The sequence below is a fragment of the Eulemur rufifrons genome, chromosome 10 (genome assembly GCF_041146395.1).
Source record: "Eulemur rufifrons isolate Redbay chromosome 10, OSU_ERuf_1, whole genome shotgun sequence".
Classification (NCBI taxonomy): domain Eukaryota; kingdom Metazoa; phylum Chordata; class Mammalia; order Primates; family Lemuridae; genus Eulemur; species Eulemur rufifrons.
The window spans coordinates 1,598,702-1,615,127 of NC_090992.1; the positions used below are offsets into that span (position 1 = coordinate 1,598,702).

The following is a 16,426-nucleotide window of genomic DNA, read 5'->3' on the forward strand; positions in this document are numbered from 1 at the left end:
AAACTATTTCCAGGATGAAGGGGCAGAGAACCTGCGGCCTCGGGGCCACATGTGGCCTTCTGGATCCTTGAGTGCAACCTTTTGACTTGATCCAAATTTTACAGAACAAATCCTTTTAATAAAGGGATTTGTTCTGTGAAGTTTAGATTTGGCTGAGGGGCCACACTTGGGGATCTGGAGGGTCACATGTGGCCTTGAGGCCACAGGTTCCCCACTCAACGAATCCCTCGAATCTTTTCCAGAAGCATTCAAACGTATTCTTTAAAAAAAGTCTTCACTGACCCCGTATCTCTCCACAGCTGCCACCGTATCTCTCTGTTCTCCTTCATGGCCGAGCTTCTCAAAAAGGACTCTTGAGGATTCTCCACTTCCTCAGCAATCATTCACTTTATAAAAAGTGACCCCGAAAGGTATAAGGAGCAATACAGTGAGCACTTGTGTTATCCACCAACTCGCCACCTTGGGAAATAAAGCATTACCGCCATGGCTGAAGGCTACTCTTCCTGGATCACATCTCCGGTTCTCTCTGCTCCTGTAAGTCCCCACTACTTTGATTTTGGTGTTAACCATTCTCAGGAATTTCTTCACACTTTTACTATTTGTGTGTGTATCCCTAAATAAGACACTGAATTGTTTTGCATTAAAAAAAAAAAAAAAGTTCAAGGCTGAATCAGATTAAGCTTCTCGATGTAACCAGTAATTTATAGAAAATACAGAGGACAAATGAACATATTGCAAAAAACCACTGGGATACAACGGGAACCTATTACATGAAACCGCTGGGATGCAATCAGCCCAGTCCAGACTCTGAGAAATCTCACAGGGCAAAGACCTGGCTTCTTCAACCAACCAAATGTATGGGAACAACAATGAAAAGATGGAGGGGAACCTATTGATTAAAAAAAGAAAAAGGGTTGAGACACATATAAATCCAATATAATTTATGGACCTTATATGGATCCTGATCCAAGCAAACTGTACAAAACAAAACTATAACCAGGGAAATGTGAACACTGTATATTAATGACACTAAAGAATTGGTATTAATTTTTTTAGTGTGATATATATGTTTTATTTTTAGAGATGGGGTCTCACTCTGTGGGTGGAGTACAGTGCAGAATCATAGTTCACTGTAGCCACCAACTCCCAGGCTTAAGTGATCCTCCCACTTCAGTCTCTTGAGTAGCTGGGATTACAGGTCCAAGCCACTGCACCCAGCAATTTTTGATTATTGTTTTAATCCTTATCTTTTAGAGACACATAATGAAGTATTACAACACTTACAGTCTTTCTTTTACTAGTGTGTCTTCCCTGATACATTATTCTCCATATCACCCAGGAGGCTATACAGTCTCAAGGTAGCTGCATAAGAAATAATTAAAAGAGATACAAAGTGATGCGCGGAGATTCAAAGTAGTAGATCACAATTGGAGTAGGGCGATAATCAAGCAAAACTTTAGGAAGGCAATGATACTTGCATTGGGCCTTAAAAAATGGTGAAATTTTAACAGGTAGGAAACGAGGAAAATGATATTCCACATGGAAGAAATTTTGGAAGCAACTGCAAAAAGGTGAGAAGGTGAGTCTCTGCAACGTGCTGACCTATAGTCACCTCTCCATAAAACTGTCCCTTTCCTAATGATAACGTGAAAAGGAAAAGTCATAACTCACTAGGCAACTCCAAATTGACAAAATCCTGGGAGAGCTATCGAAGCAACCCCAGCGAGCCCAGTCCCAGTACTGATTATTACCTTATCTGGATGGATAATCAAACTATACTGGCTTTCCAGAGCAATCTATTCATGTCAGTCCCTGATTTTTTCCCCCAAACACAACCTTGGGAAAAGAATACATGAGGTTCTTTTACCTGTCCTAGGAAATGATCACCAAAATAATTAGTTTAAAACAGTACCCACTAATAAGCCACATCTCCCTGACTAAAAGCCAACACCACAGTTCATTAGGCACTCCAAGAGAGATAAAGTTACATGAAATGCCTTCCCTAAAACAGTCCTTAGGTTACAGATTTTTTAAAATTATAGCTGATGAAGCAGGTAGATCTTAAATAAGATTCTGTTTCTTCAAAAAATAGAATAAGTAGCCCCAATACTAAAATGTTTTAGAATACTTTGGAATTGAATTCAGCGGTCCTGATATTTTCTGTGTCCGGTACCATGAAAATTCTCAGGATATGACACCAGGGAAAATGAACATCAAGACAAACAGGAATGCAGATGATCAGCCAAAACTCTGCGTAGCATGTGTTGCTGCCCTCTTCCACCTACTAGAGTATCGCCTCACATAACCAAGAGGGGACAGGAGTTATAACAAGTGGGGGTGCTTTTCTTAAACCAAGGGAAAAAGCATCAAGGCAACAGGTTAGGTTAGCTTTAAGCAGTCTTTAGTCACTAACTACACCTTATTTCACAATAACTTGAGACTGGCAAACATCCTCCCAGAAATCAAATAGAATTCTTCCAACTTATCAGAGAAAATGAAAAAAAGAATGGGTAAAATATAATGAAGATAGGGAAGAAGGCAGGGAACCTTTATATTATATAGGAAAGCTTTTACAGTAAGATATCAGTAGAATAAAGCCAAAGTAAAAAAATAAAATCTAAGTTATCAATATTTATAATACACACTGTATTTCTGGGTCACTGTCCAGGTATGCCCTCAATATTTAAGAACATCTCTTTGATTTTATGAAAAATACTACCAAAAAAAAAAAAAAAGAAATCTCCATAGATTTTGGACTCCATTCTAAACCAGTAGATGGCCACAAAAGAAGAAATACCTGTTTTCTTTGTTCCTGTCAGGTACACATAAAATCATGACATATACTTTACCTCCTCAAAAAAGGTAAGATACAGAACTTTTAGAAGGCTTCATATCTTCTGCCTCATCCTCTGAAGCTGATACTCACTGTTTTACTTTCAAATACTGATCACTTGCTCACACAGTTTTCTTTAGATAATCTTTGTGTGAAATATAGATTGGATAACTTGATAGAACAATTAATTTCAAGTTCAAAATACTATCACATTCAAATTCAATCTAATAACTGTATAAAACATTGGGAATGCTAAAAAGAGGAATAAATAAAGTACTTGCTCTAAGACACTACAACAGACCTATACGAAAATTACAATACAAAGCAGATTAACTGTTACAAAGGGGGCACGATAACTTAAGAGCACAGAGAGGAGAATGTCTGAATCTGAATGTGAGAATGTCTGACAAGTAGAAAGTGAATCGGAACAAAAATAGTCTATCTTTAAGAATTCTTACTATATAGCTTCACCTTTACACCCCCAAATTGTAGGCCATGTTCCAATGAACACAGCTAACTTTTTTTTTTTCAACCAAACAATAAAGGCTTGGTCATTCAGACATCCTATCTGGTCCCCATTTGAAGTAAAATTTTATTTAAAGTAAAATTGGCCTTCTGTTCCTATAAAGCCAACAAAAATCAAAGTCGTCATCAGCCTGCAAACCACCACAAACTGAATGAAACTGCTGGTATAAAAAAAAAATTGCTTCCAGGTTTTTAGTAAGTTAATTCTGAAAGATAATTAAAAATAACTCCTTGGGACTCATTTTTATGTTTAGAGGCTGAAGGATGCAGTGATGAATAGGAAAACGAACCTGAGAAATTTAAAGAAGCCAGCTTTGTTGAAAACCAAGTGGCCACTTGCCAATACTTCTTTATGCACATATGACCAAAAATGATCCTAGGCAGACTCACAGGCCACAAAAGCTCTTTATCAAATTCCAAATTAAGAAAGTTCTCATAAATATTTCAATTTTGATAAGTTAAAAGACAGTTAAATAAAAAAAAGCACTTTGTAAAGCTTCGCAGAATCAATATAGAAACAAAGCTTTGAGCTTTTCACATCTAAGGCCTAAGAACAGTCCCCATTTTATGTGTCACAATTGCAAACAGCATATTCACAGGCACCTACAGCTTAGATTCCGTCAAGAAAAACCCTGGTCAGCGGAAAAGGGACTGGCGTTGGTTGAAAACCTCCATATGGCCAGCAAGGGAGAAACAGCACATTTCTGAATTGCAACGGACTGAACTACGCCAACGCTAAATCGAACTCTTCGCCTGGAGCTCCACACGCAAGCACTTCAGATTTGTGCTTCCAACTTCCCATAATGTCACTTGTGAATGAAAAGGCAATAAGGAAACACCGCACACTCCTACACGTCAGATCCATCCTCGGAGAGTGGAAGGAACAGCAAAGTGCAAGGAACAAAGCACTGACGTCAATTGCGAGATTAACCTCCAGCACAGGCAGCTGGTGGAAAGGCCTAGACACCGGGATCCAAACGCGAGCCATCGGGATGGCAGGGTAACAGGCCGCCGCACGGGCTGCGGGCGACATTCGAGTACTGCACCCCTGCGTTCCCATTTTTAGTCAACCCCCTTCCCTAGTCGGAGGCAGAAATTTTTCCTTTTTTTTTTTTTTTTTTTCTTTTGCAGAGGCGGTGGGGGAGGTGCGCAGGATCGCGAGAAGGAAAGCGAGAACTAGTTGGGTAATGTTAGCCAGAACCCGGGCCTGTATTTTTCTCTTTAACTAGAAATAACTTGAAATCGAGGAGGGTGCTAAAAAGTAACAAATCAGCCGATGGCATGTCTGAGGAAAGGCATGGATTAAGGAACGAAAGAGGGATGGAGAAATGGTAAAAGATGGGTTTCTGGTCGTTCTGGTTAGGCTTGGGTTAGCTGCTCGTATTTTCCTATTTTTGCGGAGGATGGGGGGTGGAAAGCGCCGAGGAGAGGAGCGGAGAAGCCCGGTTCAGCAGTGCTGGCCCGAGGGTCTCCCCGAGCCTTCCGGCGGCCCCCGGCCCCCTCCGTCCCCGCGGCCCGGCCCGGCCCCGTCGGCCCGTCGGCCCTTCTCACCTCCAGTCCCGGCTCCGCTAGGCCCGAACCATTTCCTGGCTGCGCGGTGGCGGCGCCCGGCCTGCACCTTCACCGGACGCGCGTTCGAGCCCGACGAGGGGCGGCGACAGGCTGCCCAGGGCGAGGGGCTCCGGGCGGCGGCGGGGGTCCCGGAGGCCTGGCGCGGCGAAGGCGGCGGTGGCGGCGACGCGCCTCACACGGAACAGGCCGAGGGCCCGCCCCGCTCCATGACGGCCGGGCCCAGGCCGGGACGCCTCACTGAGGCGGCGGGGGCGGGTTGACGAAGACCTGGCACCGAGATCCCCGCCCCGTCCGCTGGCGGCGACGGCGGCTCGACTCCCACAGCCAGGACTGTGACTGACGCAGCAGCCGTGCCACCCATGTGACCAGGGCCGGGCGGCTGCGGGGCGTCACGTGACGCCCGCGCCCCTCCCCGCCGGGAAAGTGGTGGGCAGTGGGCCTGCCGGGCCGAGGGGCGCCGCCCGGGGGTGGTGACGTGCCCGGCTGTCGGGCCCGGCGACCCGGCGCAGGGCGAGGACTGGCCCGCGGGGTCTAGGCCTGAGCCCCGGGCACAGCGCGCCCTGCTGCGCGGAGCCCGCTAGTGGGGCTCGCAAGGGCGGGGCCGGGCCGGGCCGGATCCACCGGTTCTGGGGCTCTGGCGAAGGGGCCCAGGCCCTCTGCCCTTGCGGGGATCCGGCCCAACCCTAACCCCCTAAATTTGCTTCCCAGTGGGGAAGCTTCGAGTCCGGCGCCCCTCAACAGGTCCCACAGAAAGGCAAACTTGTGCTAAGAAGCCAAGCCGGCCCTTTCTCATCCAAACGTTTTCTGCCATTAATACCTTTCCCAGAATATCATCATGCCGAACATTTCCTTCACCTCTTAACATCTTGCCAGAGAGGGCAGGCCGTAGTTTAACTGAGTGTGAACTAATGGTTACAGACTGACAGACTGGACAGAATTTCCAAAGGGCCTCACAGAACCCAGCACAGTTAACTGTCCCAGGACGACCTCTTGTTCATCTTTGAGAAACACGTTAGGCTCTCATGTCTGTTACCTGTTTTCTGGCAGTGAAGGAGCCTCGTGAAGGTTTTGTTGTGTTTTGTTTTCGTTTTTTACTTTCTAATTTTGAAGCAATCATTTTAAAGATTGTTTTTTAATAAGATACAAAGGTTTTGAGGAACTTTGTAATAAACTATTACAAGAAATGTACATAGGAAAATTCTTTTATCAGCCCCAGAAGCTGGTAATTCACCAGCATCAATAGAAGTATAATGTTTTTCATTTTGAAAATACCTGATGACCTACTATTCTTTTAAACTTTTAAAACCTATATCACTCTTTTTATCTAATATAAATTTTCTCTATATACCTATGTAAATTAGGAAATGTATTAATGCAAAACTCAAAACATATTATGACAGGCTGGGCGAGGTGGCTCACGCCTGTAATCCCAGCACTCTGGGAGGCCTAGGTGGGAGGATCGCTCGAGGTCAGGAGTTCGAGACCAGCCTGAGCAAGAGCGAGACCCCCGTCTCTACTAAAAAAATAGAAAGAAATTACCTGGACAACTAAAAATATATAGAAAAAATTAGCCAAGCATAGTGGCGCATGCCTGTAGTCCCAGCTACTTGGGAGGCTGAGGCAGGAGGATAGCTTGAGCCCAGGAGTGTGAGGTTGCTGTGAGCTATGCTGACCCCACGGCATTCTAGCCGGGCAACAGAGCAAGACTCTGTCTCAAAAAAAAAAAAAAAAAAAAAAATCATTGATTTAATCAGATACATCCATTTTTAACAAAGTGAATTTTCTGTCTCTAGCTTTAAGTTCCAGAACAATGTAAGACTACTGCACAGAATGGAGAAATAGCAGAAAATACCTACCATAAAAATTATAAGAGAAAAAAAATCTCAAAAAAATGTGATTTTTTTATTAACATGCAACATTTTAACAAAGGATTTAATGTATATTGTTAGGAGTAGAAATTCTTAGTGGAGTACTATTTTTAAGTTAGGTTTTTGGAGGTATAATTTACATACAGTAAAATTCATCCTTTTTAATGTCCAGTTCTATGAGCTCTGACAAACGCAAACAATTGTGTAACCTCCACCGTAATCAAGGTACAGAACCTTTCCGTGACCCCACGGCCCTCCCTCGGCCCCTTCATTTCCACCCCCGTTCCTGATAACCATAGGTCTGTTTTCTCTCCTTACACCTTTTACCTTTTCCAGAATATCATATACATGGAATCATACGGTATTTAGCCTTTCAAGTCTGACTCTTTCACTTGGTATGATGCCTTTGAGATTCATCCATTGTTGTTTCATCTATCAGTAATTTATTTGTTTGTTATTGCTGAGTAGTATTCTATGATATGGATATAACACAGCTTGTTTAGCCATTAATCAGTTGAAGGATATTTGGGTTGTTTCCTGTTTTTAAAAATTATGAATAAAGCCACTATAAACATCCATGTGTAAGGTTTCATTCAGGCCTTGAATGATCTTGGCCAGTTATATCTGAAAGTCCCATTTAGATATGGAAATACCAAATCACAACTACTGCTACAGAAACATTATTCCATGGTATTTTAGAAACTAAGATAATTTATTCAGTATTTATCAAATATTTATTAAACATCTACTATATAACAGATACAGTTCTAAGTACACAGATAAAACAATTGTCAGATGCTAACGCCCCACAAATATCAGTAAAACAACCCGTTGATAAAGCCAAGCTGAGTTTACTATTGTATTTACTGCACCAAAAGAGATTACTACCCTGACATGGTCTCAGTAGCATCCCCAAGGGAGAGGGCAAAGTTGGAATATTTATAAGGTTTTGGGATCTTATTTAAGAAGGCTTTTCAAGTCAGGGGGCTTGATTAGGATTGGGTAAGAATCATCATATAATATTTTAGGATAAGTGGACACAGCAAGGCGTGAGATTTAAAGACTCTGGGAGAGGAGCACATTGTCTCAGGACCTCTTGGAGAAAAAAAAGAGTCTGGGAGAGTGTATTGGTTCTCCATTGCTGCTGTAACAAATCACCGCAAATTTAGGGGCTTACCACAACACAAATGTATTATCTTACAGTTCTGTAAGTGAGAAGCCTGGCGTGGGTCTCACTGGGTTAAGATGAAGGTGTTGTCAAGGCTGCTCCTTTCCAGAGGCTCAGGGACAGAGTCGTTTCCTCGCCTGTCCCCGTTCCTCCACTTGCAAAGCCAGCAATGGCTAGTTGAGTCCCTTTAAATCACGTCACTCTGACTTTATATTCTGCCACCATTATTTATTTTATTTATATATAAAAAGTATTTCTACTATATATTCTATAAAAGTATATACTTTAAGGACATTGCTGATTACTTTGGGCCAACTCAGATCGTCCAGAATATAATCTCCCTATTTTAAAGTCAACTGAATAAACAACCTTAACTCCACCTGCCACCTTAATTCCCCTTTGCCATATTCGTAGGTTCTGGGGATTAGTGTGTGAGCATCTTTAGCAAAGCATTATTCTGCCTCTCACAAAGTGTGAACAGTCATTTGAAGCCATCTATTGAAAAGCTTACCAGTTCAATGTTCATTTAAGCGGGATTTTGAGAAGTTTCCGAATGAAAAATAAATCTTTTTGCAATTTTTCTCTTCCTGGTCAAAAGGTTCCTAGAATAGTAAAGTTATGTTGAAGACGATGGTGAAACAATAAACTATGTTAATGACAACATAAGTTGTATAGATGTATACGGTTTCCATTCTCAATGTTCCATCTTGTAGCCATTCTTCAGCCTGAGCTGGGGACGGGTCATGAGCAATCCAAATCTTTACTCTTACTTCAGGAATCATAACTATGAGTTAAGTTTTTCTGTGGATGATTGTTTCAAATTACATGGGTGCCAGGTTTTCCTGTTCGTAATCCTGCTGAACACTGGAAGAAAAGTGGAGAACGCATGCCGCAGAGTTGTTGAGGGGCCAGGGAGCTGGAGTACTTACGCAAATCCTGCTGGTCATTACTGAGGGCTGCTCCCAGGGGCGTTAATTCCCCTGCCCACCAGCCTGTGAGATGCAGGCAGAGTAGACTCCAGCAGCCAGAGAAAGTTCTCAGGCAAATAAAAGCAGAAACACCTGCATAGCTGGAAGTCAGACTGGTATTCCTGAGACCGTGGGGGAGAGGAGACACAAGTGAGCCCCAACAATATCTGCTTCAATAATCAGTGTGAATACTAGTGCCAGGCACGATGCTAGAAACTTTATAAGCATTTATTTAATCTTCTTGACCCTTCCTGTTCTGTCTTTTCCACTGAAACCACTCACTAATATCATCAACGATCTCCACGTTGCCAAATCCAAAAGCTAAGCCTTTGTCTCCACATTAGTGGAGTTCAACACTGTTGACTATTCTCTCTTTTTCGAAAGAGTTTCTTCTCTTGGTGTTTTTTGTTGTTGTTGTTTTGGGGTTTTTTGAGACAGTCTCGCTCTGTTTCCCGGGCTAGAGTGCAGTGGCATCACCTAGCTCATAGCAACCTCAGACTCCTGGGCTCAAGTGATCCTCCTGCCTCAGGCTCCCTCCCGAGGAGCAGAGACTACAGGCTTGTGCCACCATGCCCAGCTAATGTTTTCTATTTTTAGTAGAGATGGGGGCAGGGGGTCTCGCTCTTGCTCAGGCTGGTCTCGAACTCCTGAGCTCAAGTGATCCTTCCGCCTCGGCCTTCCAGAGTGCTGGGATTACAGGCGTGAGCCACTGTGCCTGGCCTTCGAGACACCATACTCTGCTACTTTCCTCTCTCCTACCCTGGCTGCTGCTTTTCAGCAGCAGCGTTTCCTGACTTCTGAGTAGAATATCCTAAGACTTGGTGCTTGGCCCTTTTCTCTCTCTCTCCATGTTGTCCTCATCTAGACGAGGATCAGCAAACTTCTCTGTAAAGGACAGATAGTAAAATATTCTAGGCTTTGCAGATTAAGAGGCAAAATCAAGGATTTTATGTAGGTACTTATATAACGATATAACAGTTTCAATACATTTCTTCTTTCTGAGACACATTCTTACTCTGTTGCCCAGGCTGAAGTGCAGTGGCATCATCATAGCTCACTGCAACCTCAAGCTCCTGGGCTCATGCCATCCTCCCTCCTTGGTCTCCCAAAGCACTAGGATTACAGGCATGAGCCTCTGCGCCCAGCCTTAGATAAATTGTTTATTGATAAAATTCAAAATATAGTAGCTGAGTAAGTTCTATAATTCAGGGATACTAAGAATATAGCAATTTTTAAGGCAGAGGGTTACATTTCACTTAATTAGGATTCAAAGATAGTATTTCCTATCATCAAAAGCTATTTAAAATATTATTCTGTTAATGCTCATCTGTAATGAGATTTTATGTATTTCATTTTTGAAAACATCTTTTCTCACAGATAGGTACTGCCAAATACGATATCAATCAACTGTCATGTGATATTGAGAATATTCATTGTTTGGAAGAAATTTATAAAATTCTATCAGGTTCTTCTCATATTTAATTCTGATTTGCACTTGAAAGCTCAAATTTATTTATTTATTTATTTATTTATTTTTGAGATGGAGAGGGGGCTTGCTACCTTACCCAGGCTGGTCTCGAACTCCTGAGCTCAAGCAATCTTCTCACCTCAGCCTCCCAGGTAGAGGGGAACAGGTGTGAGCCACCATGCCTGGCCAATTCCTCTCTTAATTAGGGCTTTGAGAATATTATTACATTGAATTGTAATCACTTCCAATTGAAGATTGGTGGGAGATCTTCAATTGTACAGTTAAATGAATTTTGACATATGGAAATTTTAACATCTGTAGTGAATTCCAAAACAAGCTGCAGGCACTGTAGTTTGAGTGATAGAAAAGGTATTTGTTACCAAAATGACTTTGCCACAGAAAGTTTCACATTTAAGCACCATTTTCACTTGTAATTTTGGGTTGAACTCATTAAGAAACATATCAATCTTCCGCAAAAGCTAATTTCAAAAACAACTTGGTGTTCAGTAACAGTGGTTGAAGGCAATTCTCATCCGTAAGAATTTCCATCTCACAACATTATTCGTAATAGCCAAAAGGTAAAATCAACTAAGTGTCCATCAATGGATGATGGATAGCGAAATGTGTTACGTACATACAATGGAATATGATTCGACCATAAATAGGAAGGAAATCGACACATGCTACAACACAGATGAACCTTGAAGATAATGTAGCGATAAGGCAGAAAAGGAAGGTGGAGAGAGTCTCAGCGCAGCCGTTTTGAACGATACCAGACCCTAGCCACTCTGAACGAGGAAGTCGCAAGCAAGTCACTGCCTGGGACCACTCAGGGATGGGTTAATTACTAAGCCCAGTGCTTTACAAACTGTGCTTGCCTTTCTGTGACAGCAGTTCATGATTAACCTTTATGGCCTGACCACAAGACAGTGCTGGTCACTGTGGCTGTTTCCTAACGGGGTTTTTAAACATTTAAAAACATTGCCATTGCCCATAAGGGGTTCCCTTCCTGCTTGGGAGAGGACCCCTTCTCTGTGACGTATGATCTGTTGTCTGTCTCTGTCTCAATACAATTTTCCTGTGGCCAGTTGGTTCGCTCTCAAATTCATTCTTGTGCGAAGCCAAGAACCCACTTGACAAGTTCAGGGCACTTTCCTCTCTTCTTTGGGACACCCCATGCATCAAGGACATCATGCTGAATGAAATAAGCCAGTCACAAAAAGGAGAAATACTGTATGATTCCATTTATATGACGTACCAAGAGTAGTCAGATTCATGGAGACATAAATAAAGTAGAATGGCGGTTGCCAGGGTTTGGGGATGGGGTGCAATGGGGGTAATAGTTCAATGCATATAGAACTTGAGTTTTGCAGGATGAAAAGAGTTCTGGAAATGGACAGTGGTGGTGGTTTCGCAACAATGTGAATGTACTTAATACCACTGAACTATACACTCAAAGATGGTTAAGATGATAAATTTTGTTATGTGTATTTTACCACAATTTTCATTTTTTAATTGACTGCTGGAGCCCAGGGGTTTGAGGTTTCAGTGAGCTGTTATGACAACACTGCGCTCTCGCCCCGGCAACAGAGAGAGACTTTGTCTCATTAAAAAAAAAAAAAAAAATCTCTATCTGTAGTTACCTGATGATAGGTAGGTGGGAGGTAGGGTGAGTAGGGACGAATGGATTGGAAGCTTGTGCCACAGGGCACAAGAAAGCTTTTGGGGGCAATGGTTATGTTTAATTACTTTGCTTGTGACAATTTCATGAAAGTATACGTATGTCAAAACTTATCAAACTGTACACTTTAATAATGTGCAGATTATTGTTAAAGTTGTAGAAAAATTAGAAAATAAAGAAAAAATTTGGTCTATAATCTTACCACCCAACTATGAGAATTGTTAGCAATTTAGTCACTATCAGACTCTACATTTTCAGATTTCCGAATGTTATCTGAAATTTTTCAAAACATTTTAATATTCCATTGTGTTAATACTATAAAAATAGTTTGACCTTTCTCCCATTGCTAGCATCGGTCTATATTTGTCGTGGTCGTAGTTACTATTGTTGTAATTGTACTGAAATGAATACCTGTATTTCTGTACTCACCGAGTCATCTACACGACAGACCCTGAAATCGTCCCGGGTGAACCTCTCCTGCCACCACAGTCTACTGGTCACTAAAGTCTGTCCTTTCTGTGTTCTTAATATCTGTCATATCTGTCACCTCCTTTGTACTTTCATTGGTAATGTGTTAGGTTAGACCCTCATTTCTCTTCTGGACAATTATAGTAATGTCTCTCCTTATCTTATCTTAATGCTAAAGATATTAAGGTGATAAATGTAATAAAATGTGAAAAGATAATTTTTTCTGAATATTTAAATGTTGATTAAAAACTAATCAATCAGTATGTATTTTATGATATAATTGGTTATTAATCACAGATATATTTACAAATATATAAAATATATTTAAAATATTTCTATATTATTTATGTATATTTACAAACACCATTAACTTCATAGGTTTTATTAATTTCTTCATTATTTCTGTCCTAATTTGTGTGTCCTTGTGGTCCTACCACAATTTTTTCTTTTTTTTTTTTTACATTTTCTAAGAGATCTAGTAATATTATATTGATGCCTTCCCAGGATTACATTAATATTAGAGATCCACAAGAAAAGTTATGCCATCTCAGACAAACAGATTACAAAACCTGGGTCGCAGACATTGTGATCCTTGGTTGAGGCGTAGGCTTAACTGCTTCTTCTAGTTAGTCATTTAATTTGTTTCTCTACTTCCACCCCTGACACTCTTGAAAAGCTCTTAAATGTTTCTTGAATGTAAGGCTCTCCTGTCATCTTCCAGGTAAAATACAAATCCCGTAGCCGGACCAAAGATGCCCTTGATAATACAGCACATACTGCTGGCAGCCGCCAGCCCTGCCAGTCTCCCGGACAAACTGGCTTCCCGCCGGGCTCAGCAACTTTCTCAGCCAGCTATACCTCCCCCGGAAGACTTTGCTGAACTCGTCCAGCAATTGTTTGGGACTCTAATCTCTCTGGCAACTTGTTTGCAGCACTTGAAGACATCTATAATTGTTCATTAATGGTCTGTAAACCCTCGGGAGACAGGGACAGGTACTCAGTAACAGTGGTTAAAGATTGCCCGAATTGAATGGATGAATGTTTTCTCTTCCGTACACGTGCTCAGAGACCCTTCAAGATAGCTAACTAGGCCGGGCGCGGTGGCTCACGCCTGTAATCCTAGCACTCTGGGAGGCCGAGGCGGGTGGATCGCTCGAGGCCAGGAGTTCAAGACCAGCCTGAGCAAGAGTGAGACCCCGTCTCTACTAAAAATAGAAAGAAATTATATGGACAACTAAAATATATATATATACAAAAAATTAGCCGGGCATGGTGGTGCATGCCTGTAGTCCCAGCTACTCGGGAGGCTGAGGCAGTAGGATCGCTTAAGCCCAGGAGTTTGAGGTTGCTGTGAGCTAGACTGACGCCACGGCACTCACTCTAGCCCGGGCAACAGAGTGAGACTCTGTCTCAAAAAAAAAAAAAAAAAAAAAAAGATAGCTAACTAGTTACGGCGGATTTTCCTTGTGCAAATATCGGGTTGTTTTGGCTTCCATGTTTTGTGATCGTGATGGATTTGGCTAGTACAGAAATCACCTTTTCAGTCCCCTCAGGACTTCTTAACGAAGGGCATCAGCTTATCAAGCGCACAGCACAGTGTCCACACACACATACACATGTTCCCCAGCAGTTCCACGGTTTTCTTTCTTGGTTTTGTCCAAAACCTTTGCGAGCGTACTATCTGGTGCTAGAGACGTATACATGAGGTCTAATAACACACATTGTCTATATTCCAAGCGGCTGTTAGTATATGGCAACTTGTATTATTTCTCTAATTTTAAGTTAATGGAGTCCTCATTAATCATGGCAGGTGTTCACTACTGCTCACTTGCAAAATATCTCAGCAAAAGCATAAGGAATAATTAAAAGCCCCCACCGGGCATGAGCAGAACAGGCACGCATAAGGGTGCATTTTGTTACATCCCCTTTCTGCCAGTCCTGTCTGCAAGTCCCCCCTGTGCCTTGGCTGACAGCTGTATGGTGCCACAAAGTTTGGACGCTTTTCAGTCTGTGGCATAAATTGGCTTGCTTCCTGTCGACTCGACCTCACTGTAGGCTTGGCCTTTGGTCTTCTATGGTTATTTAAGTCAGCATCCACTTTCCAGCATCCAAAATAGTTGTCATTTCTCATGTTTCATCTCCTGTGATAGTTAATTTCATGTGTCAACTCTACTACTCTGAGGGATGCCCAGACACATGGCGAAACGTTATTTCTGGGTGTTTCGTGGAGATTAGCACTTGAATCAGTAAACTGAGTAAAGACAGTCCACTCTCATCAGTGTGGGCGGGCTTCAGACAATCCCTTGAGAGCCCAAGTAGAACCAAAAAGCAGAGGAAGGGTGAACTCTTTTTGAGTTAGAATATCCATCATCTCCTGCTCTTGGACGTCAGAGTTCCTGGTTCTTGGGCCTTTGGACTTTGGTACTTACACCCTCAGTCCCCCTAGTTCCTGGGTCTTTGGACTCAGACTGAGTCATGCCACCGGATTTCCTCGTTCTCCAGCTTGCAGACACATCGTGGGACTTCTCAGCCTCCGTAATTGCATGAGTCAATTCCCACAATAAATTTCCTCATATATTATCTATATATGTGAGACATGTAGGATGTGTATATTCATATATACACACACGTTTTTATATATATATCCTATTCGTTCTATTTCTCTGGAGAACCCTAATAATACTTCTCTTTTTCTCTCTCTGTCTTATGTCTTTGTATAATACCTTCCAAGGAGGACTTCTATTAATGTTTGTGGGGCTTTTGGGGTTTTTTAGGGACAGAGTCTTGCTCTGTTGCCCAGGCTGGAGTGCAGTGGCCATTCACAGTCTTGTGAAAGTAAAGCAAAGCAAGTGAAGGCGGGAAATGTTGAAGGTGGTGGCATCTTATTTCTTCTAGTTAATGGCAAGTGCTATGGTTTAATCATTTGTCCCCTTCAAAACTCATGTTGAAGTTCAATTGCAATTGTAACAGTATTTAGAGGTGGAACATTTTAAGATGTGGTACATTTGCTAAAGAAAAAAAAAGAAAGAAAAGAAGAGAAGAGAAAAAAGAAAAGAAAAGAAAAGAAAAGCAAAAAAAAAAAAAAAAAGAAGCGGGAGTTTTGAGAAGAGATTAGTATTGAGGGCTCTATCTACCCTCATGGGTGGGATTAATACTAATCATAAAAGGGTGAATTCGGCCCCCTTTTGCCTCTCTTGGCTCTTCCACCTTCTGCCATGAGATGAAGCAACAAGAAGGCTCTCACCAGATACTGATGCCTTGATCTTAGACTTCCCAGCCTCCAGAACTATGAGTCGATAAATGTCTTTATTATGAATTATCCAGTCTCAGGTATTCTGTCATAGCAGCACAAGACAGATTAAGGCAGCCAGGCTCCACGCCTTATCTACCTACCTTCGAATACTACAATTCAAAATGTGCTGCATGGAGAACTTTTGTAAAATTAAAAAAACTCAGAACATGTAAAAAACATAACTGAACGCCCGGATCTCGGATTCTAAACACCATTCTCCAATAAAAGAAACTAGAGCAGGCCCCTTGGAGAAGGGATTGGCTCCCAAGCTAGGACAGGGAGACCACAAGATGAGCCCGGAACATCTTGTGGTCCCAGGAAGTAAGGAAACGCTCAAAAAAAAAGATGGAGCTTGTCAAAGGAACGTTGCAGCCACCAGCTTGAAGGAGGTCTGCTATTAGCCAAGGGTGAAACAATTTTGAACAAAAGAAATAATGGTATCAGATTTTACCTCAGAACAAAATAAACATGAGTCCATACTAAAAATAATTGATTTTTTTATTTTTATTTTTGAGACAGATTCTCACTCTGTTGCCTGGGCTAGAGTGCTGTGGCATCAGTCTAGCTCACAGCAACCTCAAAC

The 16,426-nt window shown here is 42.0% G+C and overlaps 1 protein-coding gene across 2 annotated transcripts in view; it reads right to left on the reverse strand.

Annotated features, from left to right (window-relative positions):
- Positions 1-5,230, reverse strand: part of AFF4 (ALF transcription elongation factor 4) — a 57,923-nt gene extending 52,693 nt beyond the window's left edge. For both annotated transcript variants that reach the window (XM_069483613.1, XM_069483614.1), the window contains exon 1: positions 4,910-5,230. The gene's annotated coding sequence lies outside the window, so the exon portion shown is untranslated. The remainder of the gene's footprint in view (positions 1-4,909) is intronic.
- Positions 5,231-16,426: the final 11,196 nt, after the last annotated feature.